We start from the raw sequence: 9,044 nt of genomic DNA on the forward strand, positions 1-9,044 counted from the left end.
CTTCCTTTTTCTCTCAGACCCTCTCCCCCCACCAGTGACTGGGTTTGGAAAGCAGCTGGACTGTCCCCACAGCTGCCTGTTTAAGCCACCAGCTCAGGGTCCTTTTTGCAGACTCAGCCCGATAACAAATATGGTCAAGGTCTGGATTTGGGAGGCTGCAGGCATCCCCATTGGCTTCAGGAGCCAATCCAGCTCTAACAGGAAGCTGATGCCTTAGGCATCACTGGGCCCTGTCACCAATAACAGAGCAAGGCTTTGATCTCGGTGTACCTGGTCACCTTGTTTAGTCACTGTCAGTTAAGTACCTGGAAGAGGAGAGGTAGGAGTGGGCTACCCGCAACCTCCAAGAATCCAATAATTCAATGACAAAACAAAGGCTACAAATTCTATCTTGCTCCCCATATCTCTGCCATTCCAGGAATGGGCAAGGAGGGCCATTCTCCCCAAGGCACAGTATTGAGCTGTCCAATCAGAAGACCCAAAGGAACTCGAAGGGCACTTCTAGGACCTCGAGGAATCTGGGCTGGAGAAGCGCTACCCCACTTGTCCCGACCACTCACCAGTATATGGTCGGCTATGTGTGCCATGGTCAGGGGCCTGGGAGCTCCCCTCCAAAGGATCATTGTTTGATATATTCCAGTTGTCCTCTGACTGGGGTCCTACCGAGGTAGGGGCTCCTGAAGGATCGGGAAATACACTCCTCCCAGAAATTCTCTTCCAGTCCTGTTCAGAACTGAATGGGGCCACAGTGACATGGAGGAGGAAAGATAAAGGATGGAAAGGGACACTTTAAAAGGCAGACTTCATTACTTACAAGCATGTCAGGTTTTCCCAGAGCCTGCCCGCTCCCTCCCTTGGGCCCAGGAGGCAGCCAGAAGTCTCCCTAGAGTGTAGTGGCCACGCCAGCTTCTCCCTTTGGACATAGGACCCAGTCCTTCCAGTGTGGCAACCGGGGTTTGGGGAAGAGATGAGTCAGGAGAGTGGAGCTTGGTTTTGCAGTGAGCAAAGGACCTCAGTCTCTTTTGGGAGCTCCAGTTGGACCTTTCTTGAGGCCTCCCCCCTCCCCTGTCTCAGCCCCTCACTTGTCTCTGCCCCTCTCCTGTCTGGAGAAGCCTGTGGGGAGCCCAGAAGAGAGCTGCCTGAGGCCTGGAGCCACACCACAAACCCAGTGACAGTGCAGAGTCTGGGGCTCACCTTAACTTAGGAACTGGATAAACAGGGGTCCTGAAATTTCCATCTGCTCTAGGTGTTGCCATACGGGTGGGCACCTGGGTAAAGCCAGGGCCATGGCTGCCATAGCTATGTGGAATAAGCAGCGGTGGACCGGCCAGCTTGGATGGCAATTCCTCGTGTTGGGTCGAGGTCTTTGACTGAACCTCCTTTGTGACCAGAAGGCTCTGTTGGCTTTTGACTAGAAACAAAGACAAGAATGAGGTTCAGTGAATGCCCATCAGGGTTCTCACGCCAGAGAGGATGTGGAAAGGGGCCCTGAGACACCGGAAATGGACCAGTCACTCTGTTGTAAGATACCACAGCCAATTTAGTAACGTGTTCCACGGCTGGCCAGATTCAGGGCTGGGACCCACAGTTTTCTCAGAGACCAGGAGAGGGGCTGGTATTCCAGGGCCATGTCATCATCCCAGGAGACGCACAGGAGGCAGCAGGTCTAAAGAGGAGCCCAGCGGGTCTGCCACTGGCCCACGATTACACAGAAGTAAGTGGCAGATACAAATCCAGGATGTTGGTCGCCCTAAATCTAGGCCTCTTGCCACTGCCTTTCTACCTCCCATGGCTTTGCCCCCCAACGAAAGCAGCACAGTGTGAGCAGAGACAGGAGGTGAGCATTTATACAGCTCCGCGTGGTCCCTAGAGAGAGGGCTTGTGGGCAAGTGCTGGAAAGAAGGTCTACAAAATATGGGAAACTGTGAGGCGAGAGACTGGGCCAGCTCTGCCTGCAGACACTTCTGCCGGCGGACAAAATCTGAGCTCAGACCTGTTCCCTGCCTGGGGTCACCGCTGAAAACAGTGTCACCTCACAGTGACCTGCGCTGGAGAAGGCAGGACCTCAGGACCAGGGAAGGGAAGAGAGGTGGGGTTGGGGGGTGGACTCTCACTCTTGCTTCAGGACTACAGGGCCAGGGCTGCAGGGGAGGGTGGCGCCTGGAAGAGCAGGACGCCTTTCCCTTCTCTTGGAAGCGGGGACTTGGAGGGGCTTCCATCACCTTCCCTAACTGCCTGTCCCCTCTCTCCTCAGAGCTCCCACCACCCTGTGCTTGGCTCCATCACATCACTAGTTCCCTCTGGTTTCCCAGCTAAGGTGGCAGGTCCTGGCACACATCAACCTCGGTAAACCCCGCACTAAATGAATGAGTGAATGAGTGAGCATTAGAGGCACAGGGCTGGGAACTTAAACTGAAGTGTGAAAGGCAGCTTAGCAACCAGGACTAATATCCTTCTTCTGAGATTTCTGTGCAAGACTAAGAACTGCCCTTTCCTTAGAAACCTTAAGGCCAAAAGTTTAAACTCCACAAGACAGAGTTTCCCCTATTTTGATACAATTTTACCATCTTCGCCTACCAACTGTTGTGTTATCTTTTTGACATTTTTACATAAAATGTCACCACTTTTACACATAAAATATTCATTTTATATTTGTCCGAGTAAAAGTCTGTGAGCTTACGGATGGCTGTTAGCACTGGGGAGGCTCCTGAAATTAGGAAGACAAGTTCCCTTGCTCCTGAAGTTCTTTGAGGACAGAGACTGGACGGTCCTTGCCCACCTCCTTGAATCTTCCACAAGAACCACCCAGCCTTCCCTTGTCGTGAGCCCCAGGGACAAAGAAGCAGCGGTCACCCCAGGCGGGAAACAGGGCTGAGCTCAGGATTCGTCCTCAGGCAGAACTGGCCCAGCCTCTCTCCCTCCCACTAGTCAGGGCAGAGTGTCCATTGCCTGCTGTTCGCCTCTGCCTGCAGCCCAGCTCCCAGGCCTGGGTCACAGAGCCAGGCACCCGGGGAGCTGCTCCCTCTGAGCACGAAGTTCACCCACAGTCAGAGCCAGCAAAGCTGTGCAGAGCTAAGCTGCCCAGTAAAGAGCAGATCTGAGCAGGAGAGTTGCGCTGCCCACAAGCTCTGGCTGGCTCTCCTCTGCGACCATGAGGTACCCAGGTGCCCACCCCACTCTACCCCAGCCCTGACTCTGTTTCCCCCAAAAAAGTCTTCAGGACTGAGTCACCGTGAGGACCCAACTATCTCACCGTTAGAGCAACCCACCTCATGGGCAAACAAACCCAGGCCCTTCCAAGTGACAGCCCTGGGGAAGCCCTCTCTCCAGCTTACGTGAAACCTGGCTCCATGTCTGGGCCACTGAGGCCTTGTTCTGTTCCACCTCGTCTCCGCCAGGGGCTTTCCTGACCAGCTTTTCCCTCGGACTGGATAAATGAGCAAACTCCTCTTCCCTCTGCACCCACTGGACCTGCTGGTGGAGGCTGTCAGTCTCAGCGGGGCTTGTCCTTGAATCCTAGAAGACACGGAAGATCCCCTTTGGAGACAGGGCTCCCCTGCAGCCCCTTCCCTAAGCCTCTAAACATGCTTTTGGCCAGCGAGCCACTGTGGTCAGTGCCAGGCGCTCAGAGGGCCAGGGGGAGATGAGTGTCAGAGCAGGGCCAGCAGCAGCTTCACCCGCTGCTGAAAGTGCGCTGGTTTGGGGCCTGGGAGCCCCGCAAAACTCGCACAGCAAGAGGACAGGAAGCGGCTGTGCACAATGCCCCAACCACAGCGCCGGGGCTCAGCCGGGCCGTGCCTTTCCACCAGCAGACTGAATCCAGCACCGGAGACCCTGCCTTGCTCCTTTTTGTCCCCCAGGCACTATCCTTATGCCAGACACCTTGTCCTCTCTGCCTAACAACGTTTGAAAAAACTGCTGCGAAAAACAAATGCCAGGTCCCCTCTGAGACCTACTGAAAGTTGCTTGGGCTTTTCACATCTACCCAGAGCCCGCGGGAGCTCCGGCTTGGGAGGCATCTAAGTCCAGCATGAGCGTTCATTCAAGGTTAGAGAGAAATGTTCTAATCAAGCCTGAACTTAGGGCCAGTGTAACCTTAAGCAGGAGATGAAAAGAGTCAAAGATTAGAGCAGCGTCACTAAAGTAAACTAGGTGCCCGTTTTTGTTCTCATCTTAGTCCACACAGATAGTATTTTCAATGAGAGAATGCCCGGCTCCTTTAGTGACCAGGTGTGCTTTTATTAAATAATAGATTTCATTGCTGCCTTGATCGCTAATATGCATGCTCTGGGTTAAACACGGGCACGAGGGAGCGACAGCACTCAAATCCCAATTTGTACCACACAGAGCTTTCAGGCCCTGCTCATCCACAGCCACCTGCTGAGTGTGTGTGGCCACGTGTGCCACCGATGATGGACACTTAGCCCATGGGACCCACCCAGAGGCCAGACTGAGCCAATTCAATTCCCTTTGTCAGAAAGAGAGACCCAGAAGAAAGTAACCAATGAGTAGAGAGCACGGAGAGGTCAGGACACAGGGGGCACCTCAAGTGGCCATTGGAGGAAACAGAGCAAAGCGACCACACTGCCACCGAGACCTGGGGGCAGAAGCCTCGTGGGTTTATATTCCTAGACACCAAAGGTGCCCCCTTTGGAATAAATGAGACAAACAAGCTTAGGATGTAAGGAACAATCGATCGTGCCCTGTCAGTTTAAGAACTTACTTTCTTAACCCTTGCTTACCCTTCTGTCTGGAATGGCGTTTTGCAGGGCTCGCTTGATCCGCTTCAGCAAGCTGCGTTTTCTCTTCGGAGCTTCCAGAGCTTCCTCCTGTTCATCCGAGGAATCCTCCCACTCTGCAGCACCCGGCAATCAACAAGGTCAGTCTGGTGCCCGGAACCTGTGTTCCCAAAGCCCCACTGCACCCACCTGGCTCATGCTCACCCCAGGTACTCGGGCTCCCGCCTGTGAGCTCAGGGACACTGTCCCAGTGTCCATCCCTGGGTCACAAACTGTTGTTTCTGTTCCTGGGCACCACCGCCTCAGACCCCTGCCCACATTCAGGATTCCCTTCCCTTCCAGTCTGGCCCTCTGAGATCTGGGCTCAGTCCTGCTCGCAGGACAATTCGGGGCTCCAGGCTTTTTGTCTGGCACTTGAGTCCTGGCAGCAGCTTGTTCCCTGACTCCATTCTGATCCCAGATCCCAGGCCCTGTCACTGCCAGCTCCAGCCTAATACTGGCCCCACCTGACGCCCTCTCCCCACAGCTGTGTCAAATTCTGTCCCCTGTATGGGGGTATAATGGTGCGCAGGATAGATGGGTCCCTGCTCTTCAACTTTATTGCTCAGATCAGGTGCTCTCCCTCCAGTTGCAGCAAGGTCCGAATCACAGGGTTCAGAAGCCACATACATTCCCTGGCCCCACCCTCCAGAGTCTGGTTCCATAGGTCTGGGGAAAGGCTCTGCAATCTGCATTTTAACTTGCCCAGATGATGCTGACCGAGGTCAGCCAATGACCACACCTTAAGAAGCACCGACCCAGAGGGTAATACAGTCAGCAATTACAAGGAAAATGCTACCAAGGGACCATCCAGTGTGAGACAGGGAAGCACCCAGAAGTGTTCCTCAGGTCCAGTGAGAGGGGCCCTGCAGTTACAGCTGGACCATCCCTTGATTCACTCAAGGGATATTTACTGATAAGTAACATGAGTGTGAATATGCCAGTGCTGGGTGCCGGGGACACAGAAGAAAACCCTCAAAAAGTCACAGTGGAGGGTGGTCATCTAAAACTTGGCTGTATGTCTGAATCACCTGGGCCCCATCCCAAGCTAATTTCATCAGAATCTCTGAGGGTGGGCCCTAGGCCTTAATATTTATTTTGTAAACTCCCAGATCTTCTAGCAAACAGCCAAGCCTGAGAACCAACTGTTCTGGAGCAACGGTTCTCCCCGTGTGAGCCACAGCACCGGCTGCACCTGGCAACTCACTAGAAACACAGATTCTCAGATCCCGCTCCAGCCCGACTGAGCACACCTTCTGGAGGTGGAGCCCAGCAGCCTGGGAGTCGGGAGACCTGCTTCTCACTGCACACCCCTCTGCCTTCAGGCCCTAGTTCCCTTCACCCAGGTTCAGGTGGCCAGGCACAATTAAGGAGCTACAATCTGAACAATGGAGAGGGCTGCAAATCTGTTCTCAGCCTTGGACACCGGGGAAGAAAATGTGGGCCTGCCTCCCTTGGAAGAGCCCTTCTCCGTGTCCACAGCCTTCAGGTCCCCACAGCTCCCTGAGGAGAAGGAGCATTTAGTGTCTCCAATGCCCAGGACCCATGTGAGACTTGGAGAAAAGGTGGGACTGCATGTGGGCGCTAGTCGGAAAAAGTGAGCCCTCTAGTCATCTTTCCCAGCAATAGGTGGGATGGAGCGGTGGTCACAACCACGGGATCTGGAGGCAGAAGGAGCAGAGTTGACAGGCCAGCCCTGCCCCTCTCTAGCTGAGCTCCCCTTGGCCAGTCCTTGAACCTCTCTCGGTTTCAGTGTCCTCACCTCCCAAATGAGGATGTTAATGCCCATCCCACATTGAAACCATGGGGATCAGGTAATGAGACCAGGAACCTGAATTGCTTGGTGAAGCACTTGGGACAAACCCAGCCCCGACCCTGGGAAGCTCAGGGCCACAGGAACAGGGCCTCTCTGAACTGGTTGCAAGACTGGGAAAGAAATGTGGAACCTCAAGGCAGGACATGGGAGGAGATTGTGGGATTGCAAGAAAAGGCAGGAGGAACAGGAAAGAGAAGAAGCCTGGACAACCGCCAGGCATGACACAGACCATCCCATGCAGACTTACCCTTCTCCTTCCTGTGACACACCGTCTGGCTCTGCAAAGATGAAAACGAGAGCGGGTTACAGCCAGCAGGGACCTCTGCTCAAGGAGTCACTTTGCCTAGCCCCGTGAAGAAGGGACAGCCACTGCTTCCACACGCCCCCCTTAGAACTGGAGGGCGCTCACAGTACACCGGACCAAACCCACACACCTCCTGCCTTCCGTATGTGAGGGGTTGGCACCGAGGCTGAATGGCAGCAATCTGAATGGAACCATGCTTTATTTTCCCATGGTGGGGAGGCAAGAATGGTTGAAGGACGGGATCCCCATGGAATCAGAGTGGGACAGGCACACAGTCAGTACTCTTGGTACAATGGGTGGAAACAGCCAGGGCCAGGTAGGTGCCCATCCTATACCGTGGACATCTGAGCTGAGTGCCCCCTAGGTGGATGGACGCATAATGGGGACAGTCACTGAATTATCTGCTCAAACCCCCTTTCCAGAAAGTGCTGCTTCTCCCTCTGTCCACATGGACAGGGCAGCCACATGTGACAGTGTGGCCCCACGCCACAGCCAAAGCTGGCTGTCCAGGTCTGGGCAGAGAATCCTCGACTGCAAATGTGTGAAGGCAAGAGCTGTCGGCACCCCATTGCTCTTGGGTTGGGTTTTCTTGGTTTGTGTGTGTCCTTGTTTGTTCTGCCTCGTGGAACACATAAGGAATGGAAGCTGATCCTCACAGGAACAAATGAAAAATAGATGTAGATATGGAGAAAGGAATGAGACACGTAGCAAAAGGAAAGCTCCTGACTGTGTTCCTGTCTCTGGTCCCAGGTTACTCCCACACCCAGCTGCTCCCTACCTGGAGCTCTGGGAGACGCTCCATCCACAAACACAACAGGTCCCCTCTCCCGTTGAATTTCTGTGGCTTCCTATTACCTTCTGGCTAATGGCTCATCCAACTCTTTCTTGCTTTGCTAACTCTATTCCAGACACTATTAAAGAGATGACTCACTTCCTAGGCTTCCCTACAGCTATAGCTACCCATGAGACACAGCTGAGACCAACAGAATAGAAGCACGTCTCAGGACTTGACCTTTTCATCAACTTCGCCCACTGGATATGGTTGTGATAGTTGGGGCCATGGCAGCCATCCTGCAACTACGAGAACATGAGAACAAAAACTAAACATTCAGAAGATGATAAAGAGAGACCCAGAGTCTGAGTTTCCAATGTATAATTTTGCTGCAAAAACGAGGTCAGCAACAGTCACCGCTATTGGTGTGACAATATAAAAACATAAAAACACACCCTAGTGATCTAGTGTGCTGTGTTTAGCCAATACGTTCCTTAACTGAAACATTTACAAACAAGAGTTCAGGTAACGTAAGGAAGAAACCTCGAGACTGGACCTGAATGGCCACAGCAGTGAAGAGCCTAGAGTTCTGGGGGTGAACAGTGAAAAGAAAAGCAGCGGGAAGAGGGTAGGAATATTGCCTGGGTGAGGCATGGCTGGGAGGACAGAAAAGCAGAAACAGCAAGGGGTGCAGGTACACAAAGAGGGGGCTAGACAGTGGCAGTGGGTGCTCAGCCCATGGAAGCCGTGTGCAGGGCGCTATCAGAACCATGGCGAGGACCTGAGGCCATGCGGGGGACATCTGGGGAAAGATGCCCTTCGGCAGGGACCTGGGGCTCAGAAGGGCAGGTGAGCCTGGATGGGGCAGAGAATCGTGAGCAGTAGGTGAAGAGGCACTGGGCCAGGTCTCGGAGACGGAGCTTAGTAAGTGCCTTTCATCACACGAGTGTATCTGACCCCTGAAGTATCAACTGGGTGCCAGTATTTAATGTGCTCTCTGGAGTTAGTGTGAGCCCATCTGCTTGCAGTCCCTAAGGACAACGGCGCAACTTCAGCCTGGAGGCAGGCAGGTGGCATCCTCATGGCTTTGTGCCCCTCAAACCTGAGGATTCCTCTCTCTTTAAAGAACCTGAGTAATGAGACAGATGGTGGGGCGTCCAGAAGAATCTAAGGAGATCCTCACAGGGAAGAGGCCTGGGGCACCAGGGGCTGGCGGGGAGATGGGACAGACCTACCATCTCCTCCTGGGAGGCCACATGCCTGGCTCGTCGACGGAACCCAAATAGGGTGGCACTCCTCTGGCGCTGGGCCTTGGGAGCTGCTGCCTTGTGAACCTGAGACAGGGAGGTGCGCAGCCTCTGAATCTCCTCCTGC

At 53.9% G+C, this 9,044-nt stretch overlaps 1 long non-coding RNA gene across 1 annotated transcript in view; it reads left to right on the forward strand.

Moving 5' to 3' along the window:
* LOC308567474 overlaps nucleotides 1-6,018 on the forward strand; it is a 39,418-nt gene extending 33,400 nt beyond the window's left edge. The window contains exons 3-4 of the long non-coding RNA XR_014000313.1: nucleotides 4,770-4,879; nucleotides 5,891-6,018. This is a non-coding gene — a long non-coding RNA (uncharacterized lncRNA). The remainder of the gene's footprint in view (nucleotides 1-4,769; nucleotides 4,880-5,890) is intronic.
* Nucleotides 6,019-9,044: the final 3,026 nt, after the last annotated feature.

Source organism: Miniopterus schreibersii, assembly GCF_964146895.1.
Source record: "Miniopterus schreibersii genome assembly, chromosome: 15".
Lineage (NCBI taxonomy): Eukaryota > Metazoa > Chordata > Mammalia > Chiroptera > Miniopteridae > Miniopterus > Miniopterus schreibersii.